This window comes from Neovison vison, chromosome 7 (assembly GCF_020171115.1).
Source record: "Neovison vison isolate M4711 chromosome 7, ASM_NN_V1, whole genome shotgun sequence".
NCBI classification, from domain to species: domain Eukaryota; kingdom Metazoa; phylum Chordata; class Mammalia; order Carnivora; family Mustelidae; genus Neogale; species Neogale vison.
In genome coordinates, this window is record NC_058097.1 from 192450172 (window position 1) to 192472853 (window position 22682).

Consider the following 22682-nt stretch of genomic DNA (forward strand, 5'->3'; position numbering starts at 1 on the left):
ATATGCCTAGAGCTCAACACTGATTCAATGAAAACAAAGGTCAAAAGGACATTTTGGAAGTTCTCAGAAAGGAATACCTACCAAATAAAGAAATAATAAACTAGTATGAATGCTAACTTCTGAACTGAGTGGAGCAGAAATGTGTGCAAGGAAGAAAAAAATTACCATAGCTTTTTACATATATACAGACACACATATATATATAGATATATATGTATATATAGCATGTAGTATTGGCATATATATATTCATAATCACTATGAATATTCACTATCTATATATTCACTATCTATAAAATCTAACATATTTTATCAAGAATTCTGCTCTTTTTTATATAACAGTATTGATGATGACATGCTTCCTATAAAATTAGAGTATAAAATGACTATAGCATTGTAAAAGTGGAAAGCCCTTTAACCTATGAGGGGTAATGAAGATTACCCCAACTTTCCAAATTCCCTTGTAGACTTCAGAGTCGCATAGTATTGTTCAAGTTACCCTTCATAGGCTGCTAACCCATTACAAAGAATCATGACTCAAATTAATGAACATCTTATTATCTGAGAGAATTTCTATTAAATAAAGTCACACTCTATACATTACTTGAGTATTTGTTAAGAATCATTTCTACAAGTCAGCACGTCTAGGGCACAATAAATATTGAATGAGTGAATAATGGCATGAAGGAAGCTGAATAATGTCAAGAAAATTTAGACCAAAGAAATATTAGTGGAGACAAGGGACTTTTTTTCCTGCTTTTATCTGATTCAGACTCATATTTGGAGCGAGATTTCTTTGAGAAATGACAATTTTTTGAACTCCTGATTAAACTATATATTTACAAAGATTGAAGCTGAGATTCTCAATGAAGGAGCAAATATCTTACATTGATATTTTCCCTGCTTTCAGCAAGATTTCATCATCATACAAATGTGAGCTGTCCATGCCATTTTTCTCTGTTAATTAAATTATTTCTAGGTAACATTTCATTATGAAAAGTTTTAAAAAATAAGTAGTTCCATCTATACACAAAACAACTTCAGGAAAAATATATTCTTGTGTTTATATATCTGTGTTTGTGTGTGTGTGTGTGTGTGTGTGTGTGTATGTGTGTGTGTATAATATTCCCCATTCATTAATCAATAGATATTTTTAGACAGAAAACATATCAAACACATTGATGGTTGCTGGGCCTTCAATGGTGAATAAGTAGAACAAAGGTCTTGCAATCAAAAAGCTTCAGATCTAATGAGAGATACCCAGTGGGAAGCAAAATATGATAAGACCATGTTATAAATGGGAATTGTGGCAGCACAGGGGGACAATGAAAGCATGTTTGAGGGACACACAATAAAGATCAGGAGGTCAGAAAGATTTCCTAGATGAAAACATAAAAAATGGGCACAAAGGAGGAAAGGAAATCATGAGAGTGAATAAACATGTGTTAGGATGAGAATATTCCCTTTGTTGCATAACAAAGACCAAAGGTGAAAAAGAATATGCAGAAAACACAATCATTTCAATATGCTGTGGCTATTGGCTCATCTATTCATTCCGTAATTAATTACTGAGCTTCTTCTATGTGTTGGGTTATAAGCTGAACCCTGAGCTCCTAAAAGTCTACTTAGTAAGACATGAAACCAGAAAGTTAGTGACAGTGAAGATCAAGAAAAGTCACATATATGTGATAGAGCTGAATGCTATGTACCATGAGGAACACATTGGAAGGGTCTTCATAACTTTTCATGGCCTGTAGCTCATTTCTCTTGGCAATGAATAATACCCCACTGTCTGATGTTGCAGTTTACTTATCCTCACCTACTGAAGGACATCTTGGCTGCTTCCAGTTATATGGACAATTGTGAATAAAGACGCTGTTAAACATGTGTGTGCAGGGTTTTTTGTAGATATAATTTTTTAACTCCTTTGGGTAAATGCCAAGGTGTGGGATTGCTAAATATTTTAAGTTCTGTAACAAAATGGCAAAGTATCTTTCCAAGTGGTGGCACCATTTTGCTTTCCCATCAGCAATAAATAAGAGTTCTTGTTCCATATCCTCACCAGCATCTGTTGGTGATGATGCCCCATATTTTGGCCATCCTAATGGATGTATTGCTAAAAAAAACCCCTTTGAGTCATTTTCTTATGTTCAGATTAAGTAATTCAAGAAGGCCCATGGACTTGAAGCCAATTGGTGTAAACCTCACAATCAAAATATGACAGGTTCAGAATTTATGGTTTGCATCTTTGACCTGACATCAAGATATGGAGTCCCATCTATCACTGTGAATTCTAAGATCAAAAAAAAAGTGTGCTCTGGTCAAGTTAAGATGAATTCTACATACAACAAATGCTTACATAAATTTAGATTATTCCAAGGACACTGGGTCATTACCCACAGTTACGGAGGTGTGAGCAATGGAATCAGAATTGTCTGTTAGAATACTGTTTCCTTTGTTCTTCAAGTCTAAGGACTCACATTTCACAAGTAAAGCTATTACCATTTGGAGAGAAATGTGAATGCCAGTTTTCTGGGTGGGAAGGAGTGACATAACAATCACATCTTCCTACGTGATAAGGTAGCAAAGATGGAATACAGATTCATCTCTGAAGAGACTGGACAGCTGCTAAGGGAAGAAGTAGAGGGGATGAGATTTAAAATGTTGGGTAAGGGGACCTGGGTGACTCAGTTATTAAGGGTTTGCCTTTGGCTCAAGTCATGATTCCAGCATCCTGGGATCAAGCCCTGCATTGGGCTCCCTGCTTGGCCAGAAGCCTGCTTCTTCCTCTCCCACTTCCCCTGCTTGCGTTCTCTCTCTTGTTGTCTCTCTCACTGACAAATAAATACATAATTTTTTTAAAAAAATAAATAAAATAAAAATGGAGGGTAAACAGCTGAGGTGAGTGGAAATCAATACATTTGCCATGAAATTTTTCATTTCTGGGTACAGAATGGAACATAGGATCCAAGTTTTATGCACATTGACAGCTACTGTTGGCACGTAATGAATCTACAGAGTTTTGGTCAGAGATCTAGGGAATCTCAAGGACACCTCATTTTTCCCTTGATCCATTTATGATACCACATAACATAACCAGGAGAGAAATAGATTTTTAAAAACAATATTTTTAAGAAATGATACTATCTTCTTCCTTTACTGTACTGTTTTAGAGGTTTATCACATTGTATTATTAGTTGTTTGTTCCCCCTTAGAAAGAATAGTATCCCACTGTACAGGTCTACTACATTTTGTATACTTACTCACTAGCTGATGAACATTTGAATTGTGTCCACATAAGGACCATAGTGAATTATCCTACTGTGAAAACTCATGTAGAAGATGTAAGGTAGACATAAATTATCATTTCTCTTGAGTTGATACCTAAGAGTGGGATTGCTGTGTTACAAGATAAGTGTATGCTACCATTTTAGGAAACTGACAAAGGGTTTTCAAAAATAATGGTGCTATGTTACATTTTCACCAGCAATTATGATCCCATTTCTCTGCAACCTCAACAACAACTGACATTTCAGTCATTTTTTAAAAATGTATTATTTATTTATTTATAGGGAATATTTTCAGCATTTTTAAACTTAAGGTTTTTTTTCAAGTTTTTATTAAAATTCCCGTTAGTTAACATGAGCATAATATTAGGTTCAGGTGGAGAATTTAATGATCTAGCACTGATATTCAACACTTCCTGCTCTGGCTAATCTGAAGTGCAGTAACAATTAGATGGTAACAAATGTTTTATTGATGTAATAATGTATTTTGTGTTTGAACACAAGCTAAGGATTTACCCCTAACATTGTCATATTTTTTTGATAAATAGTGTTTGTATTAACTTTGTTTTTAATTATTCTCTAATTTCTATTTTGATTTCCTTTTACTTTTTATTAACAATGTTTCTAAATTAGCATATATTTGCAGTTGAAAGTTACCCTGTTATTATTGTTTCACACCTTATCTGCATTGCCATTAGATACATTGCTCTGAATGACTCAGATATTTTGACATTTGTTGAGAATGTACATGTGGCATAAAATAGAATAAATTATTTTAAATAACTCATACTCAACAGCTGATGAATGTACTGTTTTTTATGTATCTGGCTGCTTCCTACACTACTGCCTACAGAGTGCCTGGGTGGTTTAGTTGGTTAAGTGTCTGCCTTCAGCTCAGGTCATGTTTCCAGTGTCCTGGGATCCAGCCTGCCATAGATCTCCCTGGTCTGGGGGAAGCCTGAAGAGGAAGGCTTCCTTTACCTGCCACTTCCCTTCTTGTGGTCTCTCCCTTTCTCCTCCAAATAAGTAAATAAAATAAATCTTTTAAAAATAAAAATAAAATAAAAAACAAATACAACTGCATTTTGACTATTCTATCTTTTTCATGCTTTCAGTTACAATTTTTTCATGCCCTAGGAGTTACCTGTATGTTTTGTATAAAGTGCATATCAAGAGATGATGTACAGTCAACAAAAGACATGTTTTAAAATATTCAAAGCAACTGTACACACAATATCCTTGCAAACGAAATGCCTGAATGTCTAGCAATGAAGGAATGGGTCAGTTGTCACATATCCATGCAGTGAGATGCCCCTGATCAAGGAAAATAATCAGGAAATAGATAAATCATAAAGAAAGAGTCTCATGAACATACTGAGAAAACAGACACTGAAGAGTAAAATCTGCATTACTTATTTTTTACAAATTCAAACACTAGGTAAACTTCATCCATTTTATAGATAAAGATAGTGATTACTTTCCAAAAGTGGTCATTTTAAAGAAGTATGAAGAGGCCTTCAGGTGTACTGGTAATTTGTGACTTTTATTTTTTTTAAGATTTTATTTATTTATTTGGCAGACAGAGATCACAAATATGTAGAGAGGCAGGCAGAGAGATGAAAGGATGCAGGCTCTCTGCTGAGCTCAGGTTGTGATGCCAGACTCCTAGGATGGAGCCCTGCCTCTGGATCCCTGCTCAGTGGGGAGTCTGCTTCCCTTTCTCCCTCTATACTCTGCCACTTCTAACCTCCTGCTCCTGTTCCTGCTCATACATGTGCTCTCTCTCACTCTCAAAATAATAAATAAATAAATAAATAAAATATTTTAAACAATGGATTCTACTCTAAATACTTATTCATTTGTACAATGATTTCTGTATGAACCAAGGAATGTTCTATCAGAAATTTAAATTAATCTTTTCATTTTAATTATTATTATTGATTTTTAACATTACAACTTCTGAACTACCAGAGAATGTCTGTCATTGTGCAGTCTTGCCTTTAAGTACGATGTATTAAGAAAACTATCATTGAGCTATTTCCCTTTATAATTCACTGATTTATTTGCTTTCACTCAATTGTTTTTCATGCCTGTTGCTCTATCTATGCCGTCTTAATAACCCATAAAATTAACAAAGCTTCCAGTTAATTTTGGTATGCAAGAACAAGGATTTGCTCAGTTACTTTAATCCTATAGTCCTATCACATCCATTCATTCCCCTCATAACAGTGATGGTCCACAAACTCCATGATTAGTCCCTGACATTCATTTATGTCTCCCTCTTTTCTTTCTCAGAGTTAAATAGCCAATGCACTTCTTCAAATTAACAGTGTGCCTCCTTTGATATTAATCATGTGCACCACACCTTTCTCATGGCTTTTTCCACCTCTGAATTTCTCAGAGTATAGGTTAAGGGATTGAACATAGAAGCAATGTTGTTGTAAAATAGAACAAATATTTTGTCCTCGGGAAGAGTAGTAGGTGGCCTAAGGTAGACAAAGATTACAGTCCCCAAAAATAAGATGACCACAGTGACATGAGACCAACAGGTGGAGAGGGCTTTGCCGTCTTCCCTCAGCTGAGAGATTTCTTAAAGTTCCCATAAGAAACAAAAAAGACAATAAAGGTTACTAAGGAAACCATACTTGAAAAGGCAACCACAAAAACCCTTGTGATGTAAATATCAGTACAAGCCCTCCTGAGCAAAGGAAACCCATCACAATAGTAGTGATCGATTTCATTAGGACCACAGAAGGGCAAACCAATTGCAGTAGAAAACAGAGGTAAGGCATGGATGGCCCCACCAGCCCAAGCAGCTAAGACTAGGAGATGGCACCTTGTCCTGTTATGATAATCACGTAGTGTTTAGGAGTGTGAGGATCATTGACCAATCTTCTACTTATTGCAACAGATACTAATCTTTGTTTATGAGGTAGAAACAATATTAATGTTTCAGATATACCTAATTACTAAAACACGTTGATTTATAGGCAACTATTATCTAAGTAGACTACGAATAATAAAAACGTGGAAATCACTTGACCAATTCAAATCTGATTCTAAGCAGAAGAGACAAAGCAAGAGAATTTAAGTAATTTCTCAGGACTGAAAAGTAACACACTATAAATGTAAAAAGACAGAAATCCTGGTTCAATCTGGGGCTGTCTTTCCTGGGAGAGCACTAACAGGGATGTCATGAAGGACGGTGTGGAAAAACTGTTGATTCCTCCCCCTGAGCAAAAAACAGTATGCCAGTCGATGCGTTAACTGGCATTCTACCTGTCTTTTTGAGAATTTATGTAAGTAAAGACGTACAGAACATTTAATATACACATGTATTCTAGGATTTGCTGATTCTAAAACATTTGAAATGGTTTGCTTTCAGTTTTACAAAAATGCAAATTCCTCATCAGGATTCCTGCATGTTTTCTGGATCATCATTGGAATTTCACCTCCAATAGCACAAAACGCCAGCCTATTTTCTGAGGAAAGTTACCCTATGATCAGTGCTGTTAGGAGAGATAAAGGGAAGAGGGAAAAGTCAGTTGAGGAGATTTACTTTCATCAGACAACAGAGTGATGCTGATAAATCCTCCCACAGAAAAACTGAAGGCACAATTGGTAAATAAAGAACTTAAGACAACCCCTGTAAACAGCAGCAACACAGAAAGGGGCAGAAACGTTGAGGCATCTCAAATCAACTGACCAGTGTGATCCTTGAGCAAATGGCTTCATCACTTTATACTTCCTCTTCTTCATTTCACAACTAAGATATCATTACAAAATTCATAATTTTAGTGAGGAATACATGAGGTAATACAAAATAGCTAGTGACATGTATGGCTCGAAACTGTCACTTTTGTTTCATGGTCTTTCCTCACTGAGTGATTAGTTTAGGACCACAGATTGTCATGTGCGTGCACACACAATCAGTGGAAAAATAAAGGAAATGAAAAAGAACATTCATAACATGGGTTTAACAAGTATGATCATGATTAATTCCAATTCAAACAATTTGTTACTGAAACTCTGTTAATATGTTAATCAACCGGCCTTAGACTGTTCCTTAACACTAATCACTAGTCTATTTTTTTTCCTTACAGAAAGTTATGCAAATGATTGCTTTTTGGTATTTTTCAATACACACTATGCGTACGTTTTGGATTATGCTATTTATGAAGGAAAAGAACCTGTCATATTTAAATCAAGGTTTCTCTCACACCTTCAAACTTTCCTTAGTGTAACAGAATGTAGGGTGCTATAAACTTACCATGGTTGACTCAGATGAAAGTACTGTTTTAGGAAGGCAGAGGTTGTGAAATATTAGAAATCTTTGCTATTGTACATGTTAAAGCATAAACTGGTCTTTTAAAAAATATTTCATTTATTTATTTGACACAGAGAGAGAGAGTGAGAGAGAGAACAAGAAGGAGAGGAGCAGAGGGAGAGGGTGAAGCAGGCTCTCAGCAGAGCATGGAGTCTGATACGGGACTCGATCCTAGGACCCTGGTACCATGACCTGAGCTTAAGCCAGACACTTCACCAACTGAGCCACACAGGCACCCAAACTGGTCTTTTAAAAATAGGAATATGGAGGACTGCTTATACTGAAGAGTTGGGGAAACAATAAAATTCACTGCCTACCTGAAGATTGTTTATCTAACTCTACTGTTTTGCTCCACAAAAGGCAGAATTTTGTTTATAGCAAATGTGTCATTGAAACTAAGGTATGCTAAAACTTTCTTAATCAAATTCTCATATGCTGCAAAAAAAGTTAGATGCTTTCGAGTGAAGTTATATGAAATAAATATTTTTTTAAAAGCCCACATAATTAGCCTAGCACATGTGTAGTGGGACCCTTCCCAAACCAAGGTGACAAAAGTAATTCACTATCCATAAGGTCTGAGTGGCTATCTGGTTAGATTTGGGGCTGCATCAGGAAGCATTCTGTCCTCAGATACTCACTCTGCCAGTTTGTCTTTAGTACCAAATTCTGGAGTCATATGTGGAGAGAAAACTAGAATTCAAATAAATCCAGATGAATTCTCTGGAAATATATTCGACATGTCTTAAACTTTCTACAGTTTATAAGGGATGTGGCTTCCAGTAGTCACCAAGACTCGGTGGTGCAAGAAGTGGATATTCATCCCTCAGGAAAGCAGCCTGAGAATTTTGAAAGCTGATTTAGCTGCTTAATGATAGCTCAGAAGGAAGAAAAAAAAAAAAAAGCAAAATGGGTTTTTATATTCCTGCAAATCCTAATATGAGTATATAAGTCCTAGGAATCCTCCCTTTATTTTATGCATATGCCTGAAGACAATTTGGTTCAGAGGAACAGAATACAAACTTATATGACAATGTGAAAATCTATAGGTCTTTGAAATCTTCATGTAATTATAACCCCAAAGACATTTCTAGACAGGTCTTGGCCCAAGAGTTGCAAAGCCATTGTCACATTATCGTGCTTGGTGCTCTTAAGTATAAACTTTCTGCAGTTGTCTCTATGGGAAAAATTGGCCCCTTTTCCCTGAAGACCACAAAAGGCTATAAAGGGTGACTTCCCTCTGCTCCAGCTTTCTGAAGAATAGGAGGGAAATTGTAGCCTATAATAGCATCAGGTTAGTGCAGGAAAAGCTGAGATCAAGCAGGACAAGCAGGACAAACTAGTCCTGAAAAGGACTAGTTTCAGTCCTTTTTTAGGAAATTATCGAGCTCTTTGGTGTGCAGGGCAGGTAGATAAATGAAATCAATTATTTGTGATATTTTATTGGTTTGATGTTAAGCATTGATGAATGAGCTGATGGAAGACGAAAAAAGAAGAATAAAAAAGAAAGATATAAACAGCTCTTCTCCATAATTTGGGAGGGAGGAAATGCACAAATAATGTGGAAACATCAGGCAAAGGAGCCAAGTACAGCAAAACCTTTAATATGTTTCCCATCTGATTCTTTCTCTGCTCAGTGACTAGTCAGAGGTGGTTTAGACTCAGCCTCATCTGCCTGCACCGAAGCCACTCCAAGCTCTCTCTTCCACATGCCAACCCATGTGTGTGATGTTTTTGCATGCAAGAAAGGTCAGGAAATCAAATTTTATAATATTTAATCTGTTTCAGATCAATCTACTCAGCCAAAGGATAACAAAAATCCTCTGGGAGATTGCTGGTGGGATTAAGCTCATTGTATTACTTAATGTTCATAATACTGCATATCTTGACACACATATTATTAGCTCTACTATGTAGATAAAAACACAGAAGGTTTTAAAGGTTGAATTACTAGTTCAAATAGCCAGTAAACAACTGGAGCAAGAAAATGCTTTATTCTAGTTTCCTGCTTCCTTTGGAGCTTTAAATGTTTAATAACCCTAAGGAAATGAGAGATTGTAGCACATCTTTTAAAGGACATGATAACTCAGTGATTAGAGCTTGTCTACACCAGAGTAATGTCCAGTGTTGACCAAGCTGTGCTCCAGAGCTAGCCTGCACCAATCCATGCCAGAAGACAGATGGTCATATCTCTAACTTTCTCCTATACACACACACGTGGAAAACACCAGTTAATTCACATCCTCAACTGTTTAGTTCATCCTTTTCTGTATACTAGTTCTGCTGCATAGTTATAATTATGGTGAAGTGCAAATCATCATTTTTTATGGACACTTTGGGTTTTTTTTGGATATATTTATTTATTTTAGAAGGAGAGAGAGATAATGAGCATGGTGGAAGGGTAGAAAGAGACGGAAAGAAATCGCTGACTGCACCCTGAGTGCTGAGTCCAGCAAGGGTGCTCTATCTCAGGACCCTGAGGTCACCACCTGAGTCCAACCCTGGATCTTGATGCTCAACCAACTTCACCACCACCAAGGGATTCCTCTTTGGGACACCCTCGTGCCACGTGTTTCGAAAATTTTTCTTGTAATCCAAGGTCATGAAGATCTTCTTACGTTTTACACCATTTTTTAGCTTTTACATTTCATACACACACACACACACACACACGAAATATGTAACTGTAAGTCCGTGCAACTCTGTCATTTTAAATAAATCTATACAGTTGTGATATATAGATTAAAATCTTCTCTGTTTTTTTTATTTTGTTTTGTTTTGTGCAGTAAAGATGCTCAATATTTCCACCCTCATTTTTTGCGAAAAATATTTTTTTCACCACTGAATTGACTGTAGACTTTTGCTGAGATTAGTGGACCGTATATGTGTGTCTACTACTGGGCTCTCTAGTCTGCTTTGTTGGTCTTCTAAGGTATCTTTATGAAAATACCACATCATTTTGAACACAGCAGTTTGGTAACATCACTGGATGTCAGATCATGTAAGCTCTCCAAATTCTTTCTCTTTTAATGTTGTGGGACCTAATTCAGGGCCCTCGTATTTCCATATGAGTTTTAAAGCTGTTTGGAAAAGTTTTGAATAAATTCCTACAATTATGCTTGAGAAGGTGTGAATCTGGAAATGGCTTTGGGGAGAATTCACTTCTTAATAATGTTGAGACATCTGTCACAAACAGTATTTCTTCTCTATATTAAGGTGTTTATATTCTCTTAAGAAGCGTTTGCTTTCAGAGTACATTTTCCTTTTATCTTTCTACATTCATTCTTTTTATTAAGTATTTTTATTAACATAAGGTACTATGAACCCCAGGAGTACCAGTCGGTGAATCGTCAGGCATACATTTTCACATCACTTACCATAGCACATACGCTTCCCAATGTCCATAACCCAACCACCCTCTCCATAAGCTACATTTATTGTTAATTATTTTAAAGTTTTAAGACATTACAAATGGATTTTTAAATTCAATTTCTATTAGTTACTACTACAAACTATGACATTGAACTGTGTATATGTTGATGTTATGTCTTGAAATTATGCTAAACTCACATTACAAAGTAGGAAAGCTAAAATTGTCTGTACTCACAGGCAAATGATTACCTACACAAAAGTTCTAATGTAATAATGTTATATACACTTGCCTCCAAAGTAGTAATAAAACAATTGTAATTATTATAGTTATGTAAAAAAGAGATCACTAGTTCAGTGTTGTAAATTGTAACAATATAGAGTATGGGTAAGAACTTCAAGGAAACTCATTAGGTATTATAACCTGAAGGAATCTTGGTTCTGCCCTTAATTAGCATCTTGATCTTGCCAAGACCTTTAACTGCTCTTTCTACTGCATAATGTATAAAATAAGTATAAAAACAATACCAGGAATTATCTTACAGGTTTGTGGTGAAGATTAAATCAGCAAATGTCTGCAAACACATTCAGAGCCACTAAATATTCAATTTAATAAATATAGTTATCATTATTATTACCATTAGCATAAGTCTCTGACATTGTTTTATCATCTCACAATGCATGGAATAAAGCCAGCCACAAAGGATATTATCAATATTTAATGGGATCCTGTGCACAGAGCACTTGCTACTATGCCATAAATATAGCAATCAGTTATTAATACATACATATCCATATATATATAATAACATTACTGTATTTCAACAAATGCATTATGATTATTTATAGTCACTTTTACAGACCCACCACCGATGCCCTGTACGTCTTCTGTTAAGTATTATAAAGAACAGTCTAACTGGGGTTTCTTTCTCTGGCTTTTGTGCCCTGCCTAAACCCACCCCACTTCATCCAAGACACAAGTAGACCCTTATTCCTGCTTCCTCATATTCTTCTTCACTTTTCCATTGATAGTCTCAATTTCTGCCATCATTCCCCTGTTCCTAAGAAAAAAGGGAAAATTCCTTAACCTTGCATTCATATCTTTTACATCAAAAACTACCCTCCCCTTTCATACTCACCTGCAATTATGTGTAGGATCCACTACTTCATGTTAGGGTTAGTCACCTCAGATGATGATGTGTACACAGATGTCCTCTTGCCTCTCTGTTCACAAAGTTCCCCTTGGCCACATTCAACAGAAACTTCATTGAGGAGATCAGTTAAGTAATCAGCAAAACTTATTTTCCGTCTCAAAAAATGTCATGAGGTTCCACAACTCACTAAAATCTAGGTATTTTTTTAATTTACTAGATTAAGAAGCTTAATAAATTCAATATCACATTAAACAGGTTTTTTTTTTTCAAGTAATACTATTAATCATAACATGACATGATGGAGAATAAGAACAATGTGACAGAGTTTGTTCTACTGGGGCTCACAGAGAATCCAAAGATGCACAAAGTCGTATTTGTTGTCTTTTTCGTCACTTAACATCATTTCTCTGGTGGGAACTGCGAGTCCATTATTGGGGTCCCCCATGTACTTTTTCCTTACCAAACTCTCCTTCACTGATGCCTGTTATTCTTCTGTTAATACCCCTAAACTGATCACAGATTCACTCCATGTGAAGAAGATGACCACATTCAATGCATGTATAACCCAAGTCTTTGGGGAACATTTCTTCGGAGATGCTGATGTCATCCTACTTACTGTGATGGCCTATGATCGCTATGTGACCATTTCTAAGGCACTGCACTATAAAACCATCATGAATTGGCAGGTTTGTGGCCTTCTAATGGGAGTGGTGTGGGTGTGACGCTTTCTTCATGCAGCCCTACAGATCCTCTTTATCATCCCTTCACCCTTCTGGGGCCCTAACATCAAAGATCACTTTATGTGTGATCTGAACCCTTTGCTCTATCTTGCCTGCACTGATACCCACACTCTAGGGCTCTTTGTTGCTGCCAACAGTGGTTTCATCTGTCTGTTAAACTGTCTCCTCTTGATGGTCTCCTACCTGGTCGTTCTGTGCTCCCTAAAGAACCACAGCTTGGAGGCAAGGCACAGAGCCCTCTCCACCTGTGTCTCCCATATCACAGTGGTTGTCATGTTCTTTGTGCCCTGCGTATTTGTGTACATGAGACCTGCAGCTACTTTATCTATTGATAAAGCAGTTGCAGTGTTCTACACTATGATAACACCAATGTTAAACCTCTTAATCTATACTCTGAGAAATGACCAGATGAAAAATGTTATTAGGAATTTGTGTAGTAGAAAATTTATTTCAAGTGAGAAATAAATATGCCTGACGCTCAACATCGATGCAATGGAAACAAAGGTCAAAAGGACATTTTGGATGAACTTAAAAAGGAATACTTACTGTGTAAAGAAAATAGTAAGCTGCTGGGAATGACAGATTCTGTACTGAGTGGAACAGGAAAGTGTGGAAGAAAGAAAAAGCCTAGTCACAGACTATGCTACACACTCTCTCTCTCTCTCTCACACACACACACACACACACGTTCACTATCTATAGTTATACATCAGCCTTATACATCAAGGTTGATGTAACATGTTGCCTATAAGATTATGGTATTAAAGGACAATAGGATTATAAAAACAAAGTGATATTTAACCTCTGAGGGGTAACAAAGACTCTCCAAAGTTTTCAAATCTCCTTGTAGCCTGAGTGTCATTTTGTAATGCTCATGTCACCCATCTTAGGCTGCTAAACGTTCAGAAAAAAATGATGACTCAAATAAATGAACATCCTATTATTTAAGAGGAATTTCTATTCATAAAATAAAGTCACACTCCATAGAATACTTGGCTACCTGTTCAAAATATTTTCTACAAGGCACCATAATGTTTGGGGCATAAAGATATTGTTTGAGTGAATAATGTGATAAAGGAAGAGAGTTATAGTCAGAAAATGTACAGAAAAGCAATAGTACTAGAGACCAGGGACTTATTTCTGACCTTTCACTGGTCTAGGCTCTGCCAATTCTAGCTAAATCTCTTTCAGTAAGTACAATTTTTTAAACTCTTACTTAAACTGTGTAATACGAAAGAAATTGAAACTGGGATCCTTAGTGTTGGAGAAAATAGCTTACCTTGTTACTCTCCCTGCTCTCAGCAAGATGTCATCATCATATGAATTTGAGCTGTTCATGTCATTTTTCTCTGTTAATGATTTACTTCTTGGTAACATTTCATTATGAATTGTTCTTTTAAAAAAATATGTGCTGCTAGCTACACACAAAACAACTTCAGGGTAAATGTATGCCATTCATTTATATTTGATCATACATCTCTCATTCATTCACCAATAGAAATTTCTTGAGCCCAACAAATGTATCAGACACACTGATGGTTACTGGTCTTCAGAGGTGAGTACAGAGGAACTAGAGTCTTACCTTCAGAGAGTTTTAGATCTACTGAGACACCCAGAGGGGAACAGAAAATGATAAGACCATGTTATAAATGGGCAGGTAGTGGCAGCACAGGGAGCAATGAAAGTCTGTTTGAAGGACACACGACAAAGACCAGAGGGTCAGGAAAATTTCATACATTAAAACATACCAGAAGGGAGCACAAAAATTGAGGGGAAATCATCAGAGTGAATAAGCATATGTCAGCTGAGAGGATTCCTAGTAGAAGATGCATAACAAAAGCGAGGGGGTGAAAAGGAAACATCTAATCATTTCAATATGTTGTGGCTACTGGATCATCTATTCATTCAGTAATTATTATTGAGCTTCTACTGTGTGTCGGGTTATAAGCCAGACACTGAGCTCCTAAAAGTCAAGCTAGTAAGACATGAAACTAAAAAGTGACTGACTGGAAAGATCAAGAAGTGTTTCATATCTGTGCTGGAGCTGAATGCCAAGTACCATGGGGAACACTTTGGAAGGATCTTCATACCTTTTCATGGCCTGCAGCTCATTTCTCTTGGCAATGAATAATATGCCACTGTCTGATGTTGCAGTTTATCTAGTCTCACCTACTGAAGGACGTGTTGGCTGCTTCCAATGGTATGAGCAACTGGGAATGAAGATGCTGTTAAACATGCATGTGCAGGTTTTTTTATGGACATAAATGTTCAACTCCTTTGTGCAAAAATCAAAGAGTGGGATTGCTAAATTGTTTTAGTTCTGTAAAAGCTGACAAAGTGTCTTCCCAAATGACTGCACCATTTTGCTTTCCCATCAGCAATAAATGAGAATTCCTGTTATTCCACATCCTCACCAGCATCAGTTGGTGATAGGGTCCCATATTTTGGTCTTTCTAACGGCTGAGTTGTTAAAAAAAGAAAAAAAAAATCCTTTGAGTCATCTGCTTATCCAAAATGTGCAGATTACTTAATTCAAAAAGACTCATGGATTGGAAGCCAAATGGTCCAAACCTCACAATTAAAATATGACAGGCTTGGCATCTAGCCTTGTTTGACCTGTCATAGAGCTATTTAGTCCCATCCATCACTGTAAATTCTGAGATCAAAAAAGTGTGCTCTGGTCAACTTATGATGAACTTTACTTAGAAAAAGTTCTTACACAACGTTCGATTATTCCAAGGGCACAGGGTCATTATCCACAGGTTCTGAGGTGTGAGCAATGGGGTCAAAATTGTCTGTTGGAAAGCTTTATCCTTTTTTCTTCAGTCCTGAGGACTCACATTTTATAAGTATACCATGTACAGTTCAGAAAAACATGTGAATGCCAGTTTTGTGGGTGGGAAGGAGTGGCATAACAGACACGTGTTCCCATGTGATAAGGTAGCAAAGATGGAAAACAGAAAACCATCTCCAAAGAGACTGGAAAGCTACGAAGGGAAGAAGAACAAGAAGGAATAAGTTTAAAAATGGGGTATAAACTCAGCTGAGGTGAGTGATAACTACATATGCTATGAGAATTTTCACTCTTGGGTTCAGGATGGAACTGATGATCCAATTTTTATCACACTACAGGTGCTGCTGGGACATAATGAACCACAGAGCTTTGTTCAGAGATTATGGAATCTCAAGGACACCCCAGTTTATCTCTTGATTCATTTGTAAAGCCACATACTTCACAATTTCCTAAAGAAAATATTATCTTTTTCTCTTACCATACTGTTTTAGAGGTTTATCACATTGTATTATTGGCAGTTTGTTCCTCGTTAGTAAGAATAGTGTGCCACTGTAGGGCTCTACCATATTTTGTATACTTATTCTAGCCAATGGGCATTGGAATTTTTTCCAGTTAATGGCCCTAGAGAATGATGAAGTGTGAACATTCATGTACAAGCCTTCTTGTGGACATAGATTATTATTTCTCTTCGATTGATACCTAAGAGTGGAATTGCTGACTTATACATTAAGTGTATTTTGTTTTAATTTTTCCAAAATATTTTATTTATTTATTTGACAGAGAGAGACAGAGCAAGACAGGAACACAAGCAGGAAGAGTGGTAGAGGGAGAAGCAGGCTTCCCACAGAGCGGGAGCCCAATGTGGGGCTTGATCCCAGGAGTCAGACCTGAGCCAAAGGCAGATGCTTAACCAACAGAACCATCCATGCGCCCCATGTTACGTATATTTTAACATATCAAGACGTTGTGAAGTGTTTCCAAAGTGGTAGTGCTATGTTATATTTCCACCAGCAATGTGTGAGTTTCTGTTTCCCTACATCATCACCAAAAACTGGCATTGTCAGTCTTTTTAAATTTAGCATAGAGTTGTTCAAAATATGCTCTTATGAGTCATGCTTTCTGTAGGGTCCATAAAATAGTTTTTAAATTTATATAACTATGTATGTGTGCATGCATATGTATATTATGCATATGTCATATATACAACACAGAATTATATAAATATACACACACACACACACTTCAATAACTGATATGTTCACAACATAGTAGCAAGTGTTCTCTACACAGGATCCCATTGCATACTGATAACATCCTGTGTGGTTGGTATTATTCCATCCATTTTAAGATGACTTAGAGACATTTTTAGAGACTTCTGTTGATGGTAATAATAACAATAACTATATTTACTAAATTGAATATTTAGTGGTTCTGTATTTTTGCAGACATTTGCTGATTTAATCCCCACCATAAACCTGTGAGATAATTCCTGCAATTGATTTTATACTTAGTTTATACATAATGTAATAAAAACATAGGAAAGTTAAGGATCCTGCCAAGATCAAGATGTTAATTAAGGGCAGAACAAAGATTATTTCAGATTATAATAGTTAATGGTTTTCCTCCAGATTCTTATCCATGCCCTATATTGCTATACTTAACAACACTGAGCTAGTAATCTCTTTTTATATAAACATAATAATTATAATTGCTTTAATACTACTTTGGATGCAAGTGTATATAACACTATTACATTAGCAGACTTGCACACACACACACACACACGCACACACATCATTTGAATGTGAGTATAGACAATTTTAGTTCTCCTACTTTGTAATGTGAGTTTAGCATAATTTCAATATATAAGATCAATATATACATAGTTCAATTTCATAGTTTGTACTAGTAACTAACAAATAGAAATTGGATTTTAAAAATTAATTGTACACACTGACACCCAGACATTTGGGTCTAGTGCCGAAAGTCATTTGCACAATTTGAATTGCTGCTCTTAGGGTCTTCTCTTCATTCACCTGGGACTATCTGAGGGCCCTGTGAAGACAGGTGAGAAGATTGTGGAGAAGTAGGTGGCACTGTTTCAACTGGTCCCCTAAAGTGAGCTGATTATCTACCAAAGAACTCTGATCACCCATAAAATCAGCCTGAGATTAGAATTACACACTTCTGGATCTCTACAGGGCCAGAAGATGCCCGTGGACAGAAGTGTTCCAGAGTGCACCTTGCCTGCACTATGACTGGTACATTCAGCTACCCCTCCCCTCAACCATGTCTCAACAAAATGACTAGGAGGAGGAATGCCCAACAGAATAAAAATTCAGAGACTGTGCCCTCTCCATCAGAGCTATTGGATATGGACATAAACAGTATGTTGGAAAGGGAATTCAGGCTAATAATTATCCAGGCAATGGCTAGGTTGTAGAAAGTCTTTAATAACAGAATGGAATTGATTAGGGCAGGAATGAAAGCCACAAGGGATGATGTTAACAATGCTCCTATTGAGTTCCAATCTAATCTAAACTCTCTAACAGCTAGGGTAACTGAAGCAGAAGATAGAATTAGTGATCTAGAGGAAAAACTAATAGAGAAAAAGATCAGGAGGAAGACTGGAACAAACAGCTTAGAAGCCATGAAAACAGAATTAGGGAAATAAATGATGCCATGAAATGTTCCAACATCAAGAATTATTGGAATCCCTGAGAGGGAGGAGGAAAGGAAGAGGACTAGAGGATATAGTTGAACAAATTCCCCATGAAAATGTTCCCAATCTGGTAAATGGAACCAGCGTTCATGTCCTAGAGGAGGAAAGTTCTCCCCCTGCCCAGATAATAGAGTCTAGAAAGACCTCAAGACATCTGATTGTGAAAATGATGAATCATAATTTTAGACAGGAGCTCTTGAAAGCAGCCAGGGAGAAGAGATTCCTTATATACAGAGGGAAGCCCATCAGAGTAACATCAGACCTGTCCACAGAATTTTGGCAAGCCAGAAAGGGCTGGCAAGATGTATTCAGGGCATTACATGAGTAGAACATGCAGCCAAGAATACTTTATCCAGCAAAACTGACATTCAGAATGGATGGAGAGATAAAGAGCTTCCAAGACTGAAAAGGTTTAAAAGAGTATGTGACCACCAAACCTGCACTACAAGAAATATTAAGGGGGGTTCTATAAAAAAGGAAAAATCCCAAGAATATCATTGAACAGAAATTTATGGAGACAATCTACAGAAAAAAGACTTCACAGGTAACACTATGCCAATAAAAATGTATCTCTCAATAATCACTCTCAACATGAATGGCCTTAGAGTCCCCAGGAAATGGGACAGGGTTGCAGATTGAATAAAATGACAGGACCCATCCATATGTTGTCTTCAAGAATGTATTTTGAACCCAAGGATACATGCAGACTGAAAGTGAAGGGATGGAGAAGCATGTTTCATGCCACTGGGCCTCAAAAGAAGGCTGAGGTAGTGATTACCATATCAGATAAATTAGATTTTAAACTAAAGACTGTAGTCAGAGATACAGGACACTACATAATATTTTTTTTAAATTAAATTTATTTATTTTCAGCATAACAGTATTCATTATTTTTTCACCAAACCCAGTGCTCCATGCAAACCGGGCCCTCTACAATACCCACCACCTGGTACCCCAACCTCCCACACCCCACCACTTCAAACCCCTCAGATTGTTTTTCAGAGTCCATAGTCTCTCATGATTCATCTCCCCTTCCAATTTCCCCCAACTCCTTTCTCCTCTCTAACTCCCCATGTCCTCCATGCTATTTGTTATGCTCCACAAATAAGTGAAACCATATGATAATTGACTCTCTCTGCTTGACTTATTTCACTCAGCATAATCTCTTCCAGTCCCATTCCATGTTGCTACAAAAGTTGGGTATTCATCCTTTCTGATGGAGGCATAATACTCCATAGTGTATATGGACCACATCTTCCTTATCCATTCGTCCGCTGAAGGGCATCTTGGTTCTTTCCACAGTGTGGTGACTGTGGCCATTGCTGCTATATACATTGGGGTACAGATGGCCCTTCTTTTCACTACATCTGTATCTTTGGGGTAAATACCCAGGAGTGCAATTGCAGGGTCATAGGGAAGTTCTATTTTTAATTTATTTTTGTTTTTTTTAAGATTTTATTTATTTATTTGACAGAGAGAGGTCACAAGTAGGCAGAGAGGCAGGCAGAGAGAAAGGAGGAAGCAGGCTCTCTGCTGAGTAGAGAGCCCAATCAGGATTCGATCCCAGGACCCTGAAATCATGACCTGAGTTGAAGACAGCGGCTTAACCCACTGAGCCACCCAGGTGCCCCTATTTTTAATTTCTTGTGTAATCTCCACACTGTTCTCCAAAGAGGCTGCACCAACTTGCATTCCCACCAACAGTGGAAGAGGGTTCCCCTTTCTTCACATCCCCTCCAACACATGTTGTTTCCTGTCTTGTTAATTTTGGCCATTCTAACTGGTGTAAGGTGATATCTCAATGTGGTTTTAATTTGAATCTCCTTGAGGGCTAGTGATGATGAACATTTTTTCATGTGTCCGATCGCCATTTGTATGTCTTCATTGGAGTAGTGTCTGTTCATATCTTCTGCCCATTTTTTGATATGATTGCCTGTTTTGTGTGTGTTGAGTTGGAGGAGTTCATTATAGATCCTGAATATCAACCTTTTGTCTGTACTGTCATTTGCAAATATCTTCTCCCATTCCATGGGTTGCCTCTTTGTTTTTTTGACTGTTTCCTTTGCTGTGCAGAAGCTTTTGATTTTGATGAAATCCCAAAACTTTATTTTCACTTTTGTTTCCTTTGCCTTTGGAGACATACCTTGAAAGAAGTTGCTGTGGCTGATATCGGAGAGATTATTGCCTATGTTCTCCTCTAGGATTCTGATGGATTCCTGCCTCACATTGAGGTCTTTTATCCATTTTGAGTTTATCTTTGTGTACGGTGTAAGAGAATGGTCGAATTTCATTCTTCTACTTATAGCTGTCCAGTTTTCCCAGCACCATTTATTGAAGAGACTGTATTTTTTCCACTGTATATTTTTTCCTGTTTGTTGAAGATTGACCGTAGAGTTGAGGGTCCATATCTGGGCTCTCTACTCTGTTCCACTGGTCTATGTGTCTGTTTTTATGCCAGTACCATGCTGTCTTGGTGATCACAGCTTTGTAGTAAAGCTTGAAATCAGGTAACGTGATGCCCCCAGTTTTATTTTTGTTTTTCAACATTTCCTTAGCAATTCGGGGTCTCTTCTGATTCCATACAAATTTTTGGATTATTGATCCAGCTCTTTGAAAAATACCAGTGGAATATTGATCAGAATGGCATTAAAAGTATAGATTGCTCTAGGCAGTATAGACATTTTAACAAAGTTTAGTCTTCCGATCCAAGAGCATGGAACGGTCTTCCAACTTTTTGTGTCTTCTTCAATTTCCTTCATGAGTGTTCTGTAGTTCCTCAAGTACAGATCCTTTACCTCTTTGGTTAGGTTTATTCCCAGGTATCTTATGGTTCTTGGTGCTATATTAAATGGAATCAATTCTCTAATTTCCCTTTCTGTATTTTCATTGTTAGTGTATAAGAAAGCCACTGGTTTCTGCACATTGACTTTGTATCCTGCCATGTTGCTGAATTGCTGTATGAGTTCTAGTAGTTTGGGGGTGGAGTGTTTTGGGTTTTCCATATAAAGAATCATGTCATCTGCAAAGAAATAGCGTTTGACTTCTTCATTGCCAATTTGGATACCTTTTATTTCTCTTTGTTGTCTGATTGCTGTTGCTAGGACTTCTAATACTATGTTGAACAAGAGTGGTGAAAGTGGGCATCCTTGTCTTGTTCCTGATCTCAACGGGAAGGCTGCAAGCTTTTTCCCATTGAGGTTGATATTTGCTGTGGGTCTTTCATAGATAGATTTGATGAGGTTCAGGAATGTTCCCTCTATCCCTATACTTTGAAGCGTTTTAATCAGGAACGGATGCTGGATTTTGTCAAATGCTTTTTCTGCATCAATTGAGAGGACCATGTGATTCTTCTCTCTTCTCATATTAATTTGTTCTATCACATTGATTAATTTGCGAATGTTGAACCTTCCTTGTAGCCCAGGGATGAATCCCACCTGGTCATGGTGGATAATGTTTTTAATGTGCTGTTGGATCCTCTTTGCTAGGATCTTGTTGAGAATCTTAGCATCCATATTCATCAGTGATATTGGTCTGAAATTTTCCTTTTTGGTAGGGTCTTTGCCTGTTTTAGGGATCAAGGTAATGCTGGCTTCATAGAAAGAGTCTAGAAGTTTTCCTTCTGCTTCAATTTTTTTTTTTTACTATTTTTTCTTATTAAATTGATTCATTTATTTTCAGAAAAGCAGTATACATTATTTTTTCACCACATCCAGTGCTCCATGCAATCCGTGCCATCTACAATACCCACCACCTGTTACCCCAACCTCCCACCCCTCACCCCCGCTTCAATTTTTTGAAACAGCTTCAGGAGACTAGGTGTTATTTCTTCTTTGAAAGTTTGGTAGAATTCCCCCGGGAGCCTGTCAGGTCCTGGGCTCTTGTTTTTTGGGAGGTTGTTGATCACTGCTTCAATCTCGTTACTAGATATTGGTCTATTCAGGTTGTCGATTAATTCCTGGTTCAATTTTGAGAGTTTGTAGTTTTCCAGGAAGCATACATTTCATCAAGGTTGCTAAGTTTATTGGCATATAACTGTTGATATTAACTTTTGATGATTGTTTCTCTTCCTTGGTGTTAGTTGTGATCTCTCCCTTTTCATTCATAATTTTATGAATTTGGGCTTTCTCTCTTTTCTTTTGGATTACTTTGGCCAATGGCTTATTGATCTTATTGATTCTCTCAAAAAACCAACTTCTAGTTTCATTGATATGTTCTACTGTATCTTTGGTTTCTACCTCATTGATCTCAGCTCTAATCTTGATGATTTTCTTTCTTATGTGTGGAGTTTATTTG

At 37.0% G+C, this 22682-nt stretch overlaps 1 pseudogene; it reads left to right on the plus strand.

Moving 5' to 3' along the window:
• Nucleotides 1-12431: 12431 nt before the first annotated feature.
• On the plus strand, nt 12432-13338 carry LOC122912928 (annotated as a pseudogene).
• The last annotated feature ends 9344 nt before the right edge of the window (nt 13339-22682 follow it).